The sequence below is a fragment of the Phalacrocorax carbo genome, chromosome 3, assembly GCF_963921805.1.
Source record: "Phalacrocorax carbo chromosome 3, bPhaCar2.1, whole genome shotgun sequence".
Taxonomy (NCBI): Eukaryota; Metazoa; Chordata; class Aves; order Suliformes; family Phalacrocoracidae; genus Phalacrocorax; species Phalacrocorax carbo.
Window position 1 is genome coordinate 19152590 of NC_087515.1, and position 12045 is coordinate 19164634.

A 12045-nucleotide genomic window follows, 5' to 3' on the forward strand; every position below is an offset into this window, starting at 1 on the left:
GTAACCGCTAATGAATACTTTGAATTGCCTAGTTCCCACTTCTTCACCTAAATTATATTTTTTAAGGCTATTTACCAAAATTACACACTATTCTTTGAAGAAGAAAGTTTCTGCTTTTCACAGGCATCATTCTTTATGTCCTCTCTTGGAAAATTGCAGGTGCATTATATCACTGCTGTGGGTGTTATTATCTTTACCGGGAAATCAATTGGTGCTACAGAGGATAACAACAAACACTTAGAGCAAAGAGGAGATTATATTCTCCTGTGGTGATGTTGATGACACTAATAGATGGTAAATAGATGGTCAGAGCAAACCCTACTGTTAGCCTGGTAGGATTGACCTTAAACAGCTATGGAGGCCTATATATATCCTGATTTCAACCTGCCACCAAAGCAAAAGCAATGGGTGCAGTACACATGTAGGCTGAGTGCCAGCATTAGAATTGCATTTGCATTGCTTTTGTTCACTTTTAGAAAAATGCTTTTGGGTCTGTTTGCTTCAGTAGTGAAGCAAGAATTTCATTATTTTCATATGAGGCTCTATGGCCTGAAGTGGAACAGTAGCCACTAGTCCTTTACTGTTCTTACAGTCAAAAACAATACTGAAATATATCAAAATGTCTGACCCCTCCTGGTTCTCTGAAAACCTCAGACACTGCATCTACCATGTATCCCACGATCGAAAGCACATTCCAAGGCTCTGCTGCACATTGGGTCCCTGGTTTGGCCTATATTTGTCCTTTTTGCGGTTTTCCATGGAGGTGGAGGTGATCACTCAGAGGATTATTTTCATGTAAAGTTCTACAGAGGCCACAGTAACACGACAGGCTCTTTGCCAGGCAGTGTACAAACACATAACAAGCAACAGTACCTACCTGGGATGAGGCACAAACCACACCTCTACAAGTAGGACATATAGGAAAATACCTGATATTTCCTGTAATAAAGATATAATGCCCTAATTCAATTTCAGTTTGGGTAATTATATTGTCTACTCACATTTGCCAGTGGTATCACCAGGATGTAGTGTTCTGCATTTACTGCTTTGGCTGTTGCTAACAAACTATCCAGCTATCACACTCGTAGCTAGTAGTGAAGGCATGATGATGGACATTCTCAAAATCTGTAAAATAAGCAGAGCTGATTGAACAGGTCCACATCACACTGCAGAATTAGTTGCAACTCAGAGAGAAATGAGGTTTCTCCTTGATTTAGTATATGCCTAAAGCTACTGCCTCTGAATTCAGTAACAAACTGTGACTGATCCCAGGGAAAATCTGGTTCCAGTCCTTCCCTAGCAGATGGACTTTGGATTCCCAGTAGGTGAAACTCAGACTGTACATTTAAGATAGCATTGTTTTTCTACGTGAATAAGTAACTTTCTGTGACTTCTTTAAGTCCCGGCCTTGCCAATTTTAAAAACTTGTGTCATTGTTTTCTGAAGGGCAGCATTTGCATTTTTGAGGAAACCTAGCAACACTCGTGAACGAAAAATAATTAAAATGCTGTAGACTATTAGAAACGCAAGACTGAATTACAGACTGCCGGGGAAAAATAATTTAAGTGTGGCTAATGACATCCTTTATAAAGTGATACCCACCTAAGAAGATATATTAATGTCATTTGTATTGATAATCTATGTTAATAATTGCAAATAATTTAGTTTAAAAGATTAAAAAAAACTTAGGGCGTCTATATTAAAAGATCAAGTGGAGTATCCATCAAAGCGACACATTTTTTTCTCATTGATATCTTAGATATGTTTACAGCTCATGGTATCAAAAAAATGGAAAATGAATATGAAAATCCTAAAAGGAAAAATTACTCTTAATACACTTAATTGAGATGAAAACCAAAGTAATGTATGTCAGAAGAAATACGTAGGTAAAGCTAGTGAAAAATAAGTTGAAATAAAGAAAATGTCACCCTGGCCCTACTAATCTGTGATATAGTTTAAGGCACATTGAATGGTCCCTGTTCAACCACAGCTATGCAAAAATCAAATTAGATTATACCACAACGGATACACACTTAGTTAATATGATGATGAATGGGATTTAACTTTGCTGACTATTCAGTTGTGGCCGGCACATTCTAAAAAAATTACCTTGATTTTCCATAACTGTATTGCAGCACAGTAACATCTGGCTGGGTAAACAAGGTTTAAGATTTTGGTTTACACTTGAGGGCTTTGCGTTGTGTAGGGTGATTTTTATGACATAACTACTTCAACAAAAGCCCTAGCACACAGTTATACTGGGGGGGTGGCGGGGGTGGGGAGCAGGGGGGAAGTGGTTTTGATGTTATGGCTTACAATGCTTGCCAAACTAGAATGCATTTTACAGGCAAAAAGCACGCTAATTACGTAGGAGTTTACTGCCATAACTTCACCAGTATGACAAAACTTTCAAGTGTAAAGAGGAGCTAGGTGCTTATTTAAGTCACTATGTCTTCTAACCACTTAACAAAGTGTAATTTGTTTTCCAAAACCTCCCCTTCCCCAGCCACACACTGGGTCTGACTCTCACCTGGTTCAGAAGTCAGCAGCAGGACACCAGCCCATCAGAGAGGGAGAATCAGGCCTGTTCCTTTAGAGAAAGACTGAACTGATGAGATTCACCCACTAGCAGAAGGCGGTATAACAAGAAAAGCAACGCCCTGGGAAGTACAAAAAAAATGCAAAAAAATTAGTCCTTGTCCTACTTGTACTTACACATTCATATGACAACTTCTCATGCTCCCCCATGTAACTCATGCCAGCTCTAACCTCCTTATTAATCAGTGTATGGGTGCAGCTGGGACAAAAGGGATTTAAGAAAACAGCGTGAGATGCTAACTGGGCACCAGGCAGGCTGTGCCCTGCACAGAGCAGGTTCTCCTTTGCACAATACGGCTGCCAGCTCTGGCTGCTGTAACCAGCCACAGGAAACTTTTTTCTCATCTGAGGCCAGGCTGGCATAGCTAGACTGTATCTGGGTGATGCTGTGTGAGGATGCATTTCCAGCTTGGGTTGTTGATAGCTTGGCTCATTCTTCCAATTTACAGTGCAGGCATAGGAAGGAACTTATGCCCGCAGGAAGACTGTGGGCAGAAGGTCAAATTTAAAGGTTTACAGTAACTGGCCATAAGAGCTTGCACAGTACCTGCCTATTGTATTTCTGACTGTTGCCACCACTATTTTAATGAGCTCTACATTTACCCCTTCTACTCCACACACACACACACAAAAATGCAAATCAGACATGAAAATGCCTATTTTGTACTTTTTCTGGTATTTGGGTTGAAAAGGCAAGGAAAAAAGAAAAAAAGAAATCAATAAGATCATGTTCCATTAATATTTTGGAAATGCACAGGCTTAATGAGGGAAAAGAGCTAAAGCATGACTGATGTCACTAGCAAGTCATCTGGAGTGTGCAAGGGAAAATGCTGTTAAAATCTTTAAATGATCATGCGAAGTCGCAGATAATCAACACTTGAGGCAAAAGGTGTTTAATTAGAGTGGGAAAAGTCTTTGTTCTAAGTAATTAAAGGTAAAATTCCAGAGTAGATGAGAGAAATCCACACTCAAACATTTTACAGCTTTAAAGAGAAATCTGCAAGGGTTCAGAGATAAACAAGGAAATGTAGAGGATGAAGCCAGATCACTTGCTTATGCAGCTCTACTGAGGCATTGCAAAGGCTGATAAGTAGGTCCCTGCCCATGCAGGGTGATTCAAAGCACCTAAGATAGGCATACAGCCATCCCCTACAACTACGGAGTAGAATAAGCATTCTCCAAAGAATGACAAAACATCCCACGTGCTAATCAGGGAGCTGCCTTGAATTAGTCTGTTGGTAGTGCTATACAGAGAGCAACATAGGCTGGATGGGATCTGGGGGTCATTGGGTTCATCTACCCCAGCTCAGAACAGAGCCAGCTTAAATCAGGTACCTGGCACCTCACTGAATTCTTGTCCTGCTCAGGAGGCTGGGAGTCTTGCTCCTTTTGCACACTGGTTATAGGCTACTTGTCTTCACTAAATACTTAGCAGGAGGAGGATTTACTCTTTGAAACAAGGCTGTGGTGGTGATGGCCAGTATTGTAGAATGACCTATCAGCTAAAGCATGCAGCCAGGAAACGGGATCTGGAATCAAGGCATATGACATTGCCCAGGGCATGCTATAATCCCCAACCTATGGCACAGTCTGAGAAAGGAAAATGTTTCCTCCTGCTAGAAAAGCCAACCTGTAGGCAGCTGGGCTGCAGTCATGGGGCTTAGACAAGAGGTTAGAGCAACCTGCCATGCAGTAGGGCACCTAAGCTTTGGTCCTTACTCTCAGAGCTGCTAAAGAATTTTATATTAGACAGTATCTTCTTTATATTGGACACAAATAATCCTGGCATCATGGACAAGCAATACAGACAAAGAAACAATGAGCTCATGGATCCTCATGAAATGGAGATGTTGAGGTATTAGTACTGCCTGTGCTGAAACATCTCTGGACATGCTCAGAAACAGGACTGCAAGCTCATGGAGGATGTAACAAATCTAAGGTTTACTAACCAAAGCCTTCACTCAGAGGCTGATAGGGCAATTATGGGCATCATAGTTTTGGAATTTGACATCACAAGAAGGAACTGTTTGAGACTGAGGCACCTACATATTTTTGGAGGTCTAACTATAAAGATATACATGCCACAGTGACTGCTTTACATGGCGAACGGTATTATATGATAGAGTTCAAGCTCCTCGATGAAAGAAAACTGGGAAAGTCCTCAGTGCGCTGTGAACTGAAAATGTTCCTTTTTCTTTTATTTTTTCTGGGTACAACAAAGTCAGGTATTAGTTGTGTAATCTTTTGATTCCAATTGTTTCCAACAAAATCCATACTTCACAACATACTTTGCTGTATGAGAGTCATGACAAAGCTTTGAATAATTTGGATTCCACTACAATTTTTTAATAGCATTTTCCAGTTTTGTGCTTTCTCCCTTCTCTGTAATGGTTGCCATTATAAGTTTATAAGAAGATTTCCCAGCAAGAGGATTTCTTACTGCCCAAAGCTTTCCTATGGAGACACTCAGCAGTATTAGCAACTGTTTTATGAATTATACTTATGATGCAATTATATGGCTACCAAATGTACTGCATTTCTCTTCGTTAACAAGCTCAATGATGTTTCTGAAATTTACGTCATTGAATTTATGCATATATGAGAGGACACTGTCAAAACCTGTATCTTTCCTCAGTGCTGGCCAAGACCAAAAAGCTTTAAGTTTATAGTTCTGACCAGCATGTGGCAATGGACTTATAATCACCTGCACAAAAGCCTAAACCATTTCCTATCTACATATTTTAAAAGGGCTTGCCACAAGTGACAGTGGGATTACTTAGTATTATGCAGAGTAAGCTAATCATCTAAGGCAGGTATCAAACAGTATAAAAAATATCCAGATGATTTCTGGGAATCTTTTCTTCCTAGTGGAACAGGAGAGAAAACAGAAGAGCTAATTTATACTTTAGCAGACAGAAAGTCAGCTTGCTGCTTTCAGAAGAAAAAGACAAATGCTGAGTCTTTCTCAAAGGTACTGCAGCAGCATTTCTGACCCCCAGAAAAGAGTTAAGACTGCCCAGTGGTTGCTGAAAGCCTGTTGTCAAGATCACTAACTGGTCAGTTAAAGTTCATTCTGATTAGGAAGCGCTCGTATTTTAATGGATGAGTATATGAAATTTTAACTATCTGGTCATTTAATTAGAAAGAAGATGCTCAAGAAAGTAATTAATTTTTTTAATTCCTGGGGACAGCCCCAAAAAGAAGCTCAGCTTTGAATGAGGGATTTCCACTGCCCAAGTCCCAAACTTGTCTTGTGAAGAACTTTTTTCATAAGTCACCAAACTCTAAAAGCACCATGCATCACACAGGTGCCCTGATTTTCTGCGCTGTTGTACGTGCCTAACACGTACTGCGTACAAAGATAAGTGTCCTACCCAGGCCTGCTATGTTAAACACAGGCAAGGTTCTTCAGGGAAAGTAAGATCTTTTTTGGTTTTTTCTTAGTTGCTTTCTGGTGGGGATTTTTGGTTAACTATATCAGTGCTCTCTCTCTTTCTCCCATATGTATCTCAATATTTTCCTGTTGCCTGAGTCAGACAGCTCTGGACTCAGTATTTTGGTTTCTGGGGGTCTCATTCAGTGACCCAACTGCCTCTGCCCTGGGTACAGGTCTTTTTTGGGGTCCCTACAGTGGCAGAGCACCGCAGTGCCTGCAATCCTTTTGGCTTTGGGCCTTATGCAAAATGCAGCTTTGTCCTTTGACTTCTGCCCCTGTGAAACTCATGGAAGTGTTTATGAGAAAATGTTTTCTCCTCTACTTGTGATTGAGCCTCAGTAGCTCAGCTGAAATTGCCTGGATGTTCTAAACTTATAAGCACCATCTCACCAGAGATGTGCTCTTGAATGTTAAATTTAGGCTAATTGGAGGCATATCCTTTAATTTAGCAAGCTGAGGTTACTAATACAGACCAAGAGCTAAAAATTAACAGTGGAGCTGATGTATGCTAAATGCCTAAGTGATATCTTAACCTATAATTATACAAGTTCTGTTAATAGTGAATAATTCAAATCTTCAGGGATTTCAATAGTCTAATGGGCTGTAGTTATTTCCAATTTACATTATGGTTGCTAGGTTTCATTAAAATGAGAAAAAGGCTGTATAGCATGGCAGAAGAAAATTGGTGTTTGAAGTTATCACCCAGGAATCAAAATATGAAATTTAAATTAGAAGGTGTCCAAGCAACATAATGACACCAAAGCCAAGCGCTGATAATGAAAATAGGAAGACAGCGAGTTTGCAAAGAATATTAAAGGAAGACGGCACTACTAGCAACGTGCTCCATAACAACGATACCTTAAACACTGCACTACTGTAGCATGTAAGGAGTTCAAAACATATTACAAACCTCAATTAAGCCTTGCTACATTTTTCGGAATTATTTAGATTTTGTTATCATTGATTTGCAGGTGGCAGGCTGAGGCACGATGAAGCACATGTCTTATCTTAAGTCATGCAATGACTCAGTAGGATGTGAGAGCAGCAGCTCAGGGCTGCAGCCTCCCCGCTAGCCAGCTGCCAGGTACAGTTACACCACAGCACCGCTTTGGGAGGATGCTCAGCTAGTACCCCTCCATGGTTTGCCACTGCCCATTTCACCCTCATACCACGATCCTCGGTCTTCTCAGCTGGGCTCAGACAATGCATTTGGGAGATGCGCTGCACAACAGATCACTCAAAGCAAGGTGGGTTAAAGCTAGTGCTTTTTGGAGAGCTGAAGGGAGTTGTTTTTCATCTGGATCACTGCGGACATCTGGCTTGCAGTGCAATCCCACAAACACTTACACCAGCACAACTGCAGGGATGGCAAATCACAGCGGGGAGGGACAGTGGGAGCTTGGAAAGACCACCTTCAGCCAGCATTGCCACCCCTGAGAAAGTGCTGTGTACTCAGCCCCGGCCATGTGTGTTTCCACAGACCCAGGATACGCCTTTGGGGGGCCATGGTGTACACCCCCCAAAACCCCCTTTATGACAGCTAATGGCCTCCTCTTAGCCAAGCCCACCCAGGGTTTCAGAGTAAGTGTAGGTTTTGCTGACCTCAGGCTTAAATCTGTCAGCATAACCCATTGCTACTAGTCACAGTGATGCAGGCTCTCCCAGCTCCTGCTCTTCTGAGCCATACTGTGTGCATGTGAACTATTTTTGGAACAACAAGGATAAATTAGATTACTTGATAGATAATAAAAACACCACATAAGTTAATAGGAATGAGCAGCATGTGTTACAATTTGGTAGAAGTTAAGGTATCTGACATGTTTTGATATCTAAATTTGACTTTAAATTTCTTTTTAATGCTTCTGGAGTGTATTTTAAATACAGAGAGTATCTGCTTCTTACGAGCAGATTAACAACTAAAATAAATGTTCTTTTGTACCTAAAGATTAGCTATTTCCTTGATGTTTTGTTAGTGATTCATGTTACTTTATCTAAATTGAGCCTCAAACTCCTCACTTGTATATCAGTTCAGTTTTTGAATCTAAATTAAGTATCTGAATTTCTCTAAAAAGGAAGAAAATATTGTAGGGTTTGTTTTTGTTTGTTTTAATTTGTTTGTTTTGTTTGAACACCTTGAAGCGCGGCAGTTTCCACGTTAGTGAACGAGGCACAGGATGAAGATTTATAAATAAATAGGTCTTTCTTTATAAAGTAGGTTTTCACAACAGCTCCTTTTTATTTTTTCTGAATCAAAGTAACCTCTTACATCTCACTCTGAATTACATGTACCCATGGTGTAACATATTGCTAAATATCTCTGATTTACATAAGAAGCAACAGCAAAACTCCACGTACATTGTGTTAGATAAATTATTATTATGTAATTACATAATGGAGAAATAGCAAATTCAAACCCTTAAAATGCTGATCATGAAGTATATTAAATTATAGCATTGCCTCAACTGCAGGGCAGGTGTGCTCAGCGGCACACCCTCTGCCATGCAGATGATGGGATAAACCAGAGCACAACACAGCTTCTCCCCTAGAAACTGAAGGAAACCAACACCTAAGGAGACATTTTAGACCTCTGCTGTGTCCTGCAACCAGGATACACTTCATGGTTCGCAGCTGTAGGACTTTGAAGCAGTACCTAGTGATTCACAATAAATATGCATTGCACTAAGTGATCCAGGAAACAGTCGTGCTTTTGTGGGCAGGTTCACTCTGAAATTGCAAGTCAAACGATATCCTTCCCAAGCCTATTTTTACAAGCAGGAAATGACAGGGAGTCAGCAGGGTTGAATTTGGCTCTGGAACATGTGCTGCAGCCATCAGTGACCATGAGGCCTGAGCCTCGCTCTTGAAGCCATGAGGAATCTTGAGCAAACTGCATCAGCCTCCCAGTGGTCCAACAAAATGGTGTACCTATGAGAATCGCATAGTGTAATTACTGAGTGCTTGAAAACCACTTTCAGATTGGTAGAAAAGAGATGCCTTGTTACTACAGGATTATGTTAAGCAATAACAACACAGATCAATAAAAATCACCAAATAATTAAGCCTTTTCAGACACTTAACACCCATTTCAACCGCCATTAGCAAGAGGTTCGTGGGCTGTTCACAAATCTCTTTAGCATATTATAAATTCCCCATAGAGCACTCAGATGTCTCAGCTATGGAGATGCATGCTGCATACACTGCAATCCTGTCCCTGTCCTATTAACAGCAATGGTTTCGCATTTTAAAATTGTGTCCTGGGAATATGGCTGAGGACACAGCACGCTGAAGAGGCATTAGCAAGAAAAGAGACGTGGATGGTCAGAGCACGCAGGGAGCTAGACCGTGACTCACTGCATAACCCGAAGGAACTCATCCACTTTCTCATCTTTCGTGTAACCCTCTGTGAGAAATGTGTATCAAAATTTAATTACTTCATGGGATATTATGTAGTTCGATTAATAAAATTTAGAGAACACTTGGCGATCCCTGGATAAAGGTTGGTTGGGTTTTTTTAAGTCCATTATTACTACCTTCATAGCTTTCATTTCTTGTGTTGTGTCCCCAAGTTTAAAGGAGTTATTTCTAATGCTCTGCACACATTTTGTGAAACTCTGGCTGCTAGTGTCAAATGCCAGCATATTCACAGGGCATAAACCATCTGGTTTTGCTGAAACTAAATATTTCCGTGTTTACTTAGGAAAATGGATGCAGACACTTTCGGTTCTCACAGCTGTTCCTTCCTGGGAAACAGGAAGAGATGAACATTTTTTGCTCCAAAGCAGAGGAATAGTAAGCTTCATTGACATTCCCCAAACTGCAGATCCTGCAGGCCCAAATTATTTCCCTTGATTTGCTTCAGAAGTCCTTCCCCCTTCCTCGTTTGGGGAATAACGCCACAGCAGGTGTTGTGTGTTTCTGATAGCTTGTGGCCAGTAGGACAGGCTGCCAGGGGAACTGAGATTGTGTCAAATGCTAATAAATATAATAATAATAATAATAATAAAGGTCCTTACACTTTTAAATAGTTCTGACACAGAGAGATGGAGTAATTAATCTGTGATAGGTACCACTGGGTATGCCTCACCTTGTCCTTGTTTTGCATGCGGCTCCCAGAGGCTCGCTCTCTTGCCTTCAGGGCAGTGCTTACCTTGCCCAGGCTCTCTGACCCAGCTGGCAGCTCTCGGGATAGGGCAGGGGTGGCTGCTCTTTTCAAAATAAGACTTTCAAGTCACATGTACTGGATTAAAATTTCTATTCTATTTTTTTTTAACTGTTTCAACACTGGTCCTTGACATCAACTGTTTTCTTAATTTCAGAGAAAATAAGGCAACATCTAGACCTGCCCTGCCTTTTAAGTATGCATAAAAGGCAATGAGGGCATTAACTACATTCACAGGCATTGACGGTCAGTATTAATCTACAAAAAAAATTCTTGTTCTTCAGAAAATACTATTCCTAAAGCTTTGATGATTATAGCAAACACATTTGTGTATCAATCAAAGATCTCATCATATGTTTCAAATATTTCAGTTATGCCTCTTCACACCCTGGAAATGTTCACAGATGTTGTTATTCTGGCTTTATAAATGTGGGAATTAAAACTGAAAGCTCACCAAAGTTGCCCAGGTAATGATGACCAAATGTATGACAAGAATCTGGGGAGGTTGAGTCTGACTTACTATTAGCTCTTTGAAGTGGAAATAATATGTGTAAAATGTATGTAGAATATTTACAGTATTACTTAATAATAGCCTGTCTCTTTAGTTGGATTTATATTTAACTGTTTCTACAAACTACAATAGTTACATCAAGAGAGATGGACCAGCTCTATCGCTGAATGATTGGGGCATTCACCTGACACAGGTCCAGACTTAAGCCCCTGCCCCAGGGGACATTTAATTATTTATACAAAGTGTTGCAGTTCCAAACAGTGATGCGAAGAGACCTGCCTTGGGTGCTGCAGCTCAGAGAAGAGTTTTTCATGTCCTAGGTATGTGCCTCTGAACCCAAATCACTGGCTATTTGAGTACTGCCCTCCTCCTTCTCTAATTTCTCAGGCAAGTTGAGAAAGCCTTGGTTTTACCTCAGTGTAGAAAAACATTATTTTGATGGGTGTTTTTTAAATCTGAAAAGGATGTAACAAAACCTACTGTTTACCCAGCTTCAGTGCAAATACTGAGAAATGAAAAAGGGTCATAAAGTTCTATGGAGTGAGATCTGTTTGGTTTTCTGCACCTGTCTCTGAATCTAAACTTTTGGGACAAAATAGTGGTAATTTTTCTGCAGTCTCTGTATATTTTGAGATTATCTCAGTACAGTTTCTTGCCATTTCTGAGTAAAGAAACAGGACCTGTGAATATTTTGTAAACAAACTATCCTAAGAAAAAATTGCTGACTTGGATCACTAATTTCTGTTTCAAGTCTGAAACTGAAGGCGGCCATTGAGGAGGCAGCAGTGCTTCAGCTATCACTGCCCAGAGACAATATGCTCCTAATTACATGCTGGAAAACTAACCACATGGCTCCTCCCGGCTTCCTCCTCCTGTCTACAGAACAGCTGCAGTCAGCCCTGAGTTACAGTTGGCAAAGGTGATAAAGTACATTAGTAACAAGCTATAGTGATAGTATAACGCTGTAAAATACTGCTATGTGCTGTCTAGCAGGTAACTGATGACAGACCTAGGAGGGCAATGTAGCTGGGGCCATAGTTTTTGAAAGCAGCAGCAGTTATAATGGTATGGTAAATAACTTTAAAGTGCAGTGAGAAGCAGAAGTATTGGCTCAACCAACTTAAGGTTACTAGGAAAGAGTAGGTAACATCAGAGATGCTGAGACAGTGCTCTGTAGCTGGGGATGCAACGGTCTCAAATTCACAGCAGCAGTGTGAGAACCCATGCCTAGGGAGACACAGCTCAGGGAATGACACTTACTAACCTATAATTTTTGCCACCTTCTTTGGAAATGTCTGTCCTTCAAATCTTCTAAATTCAGCAGAACAGCAGCGCAAATTT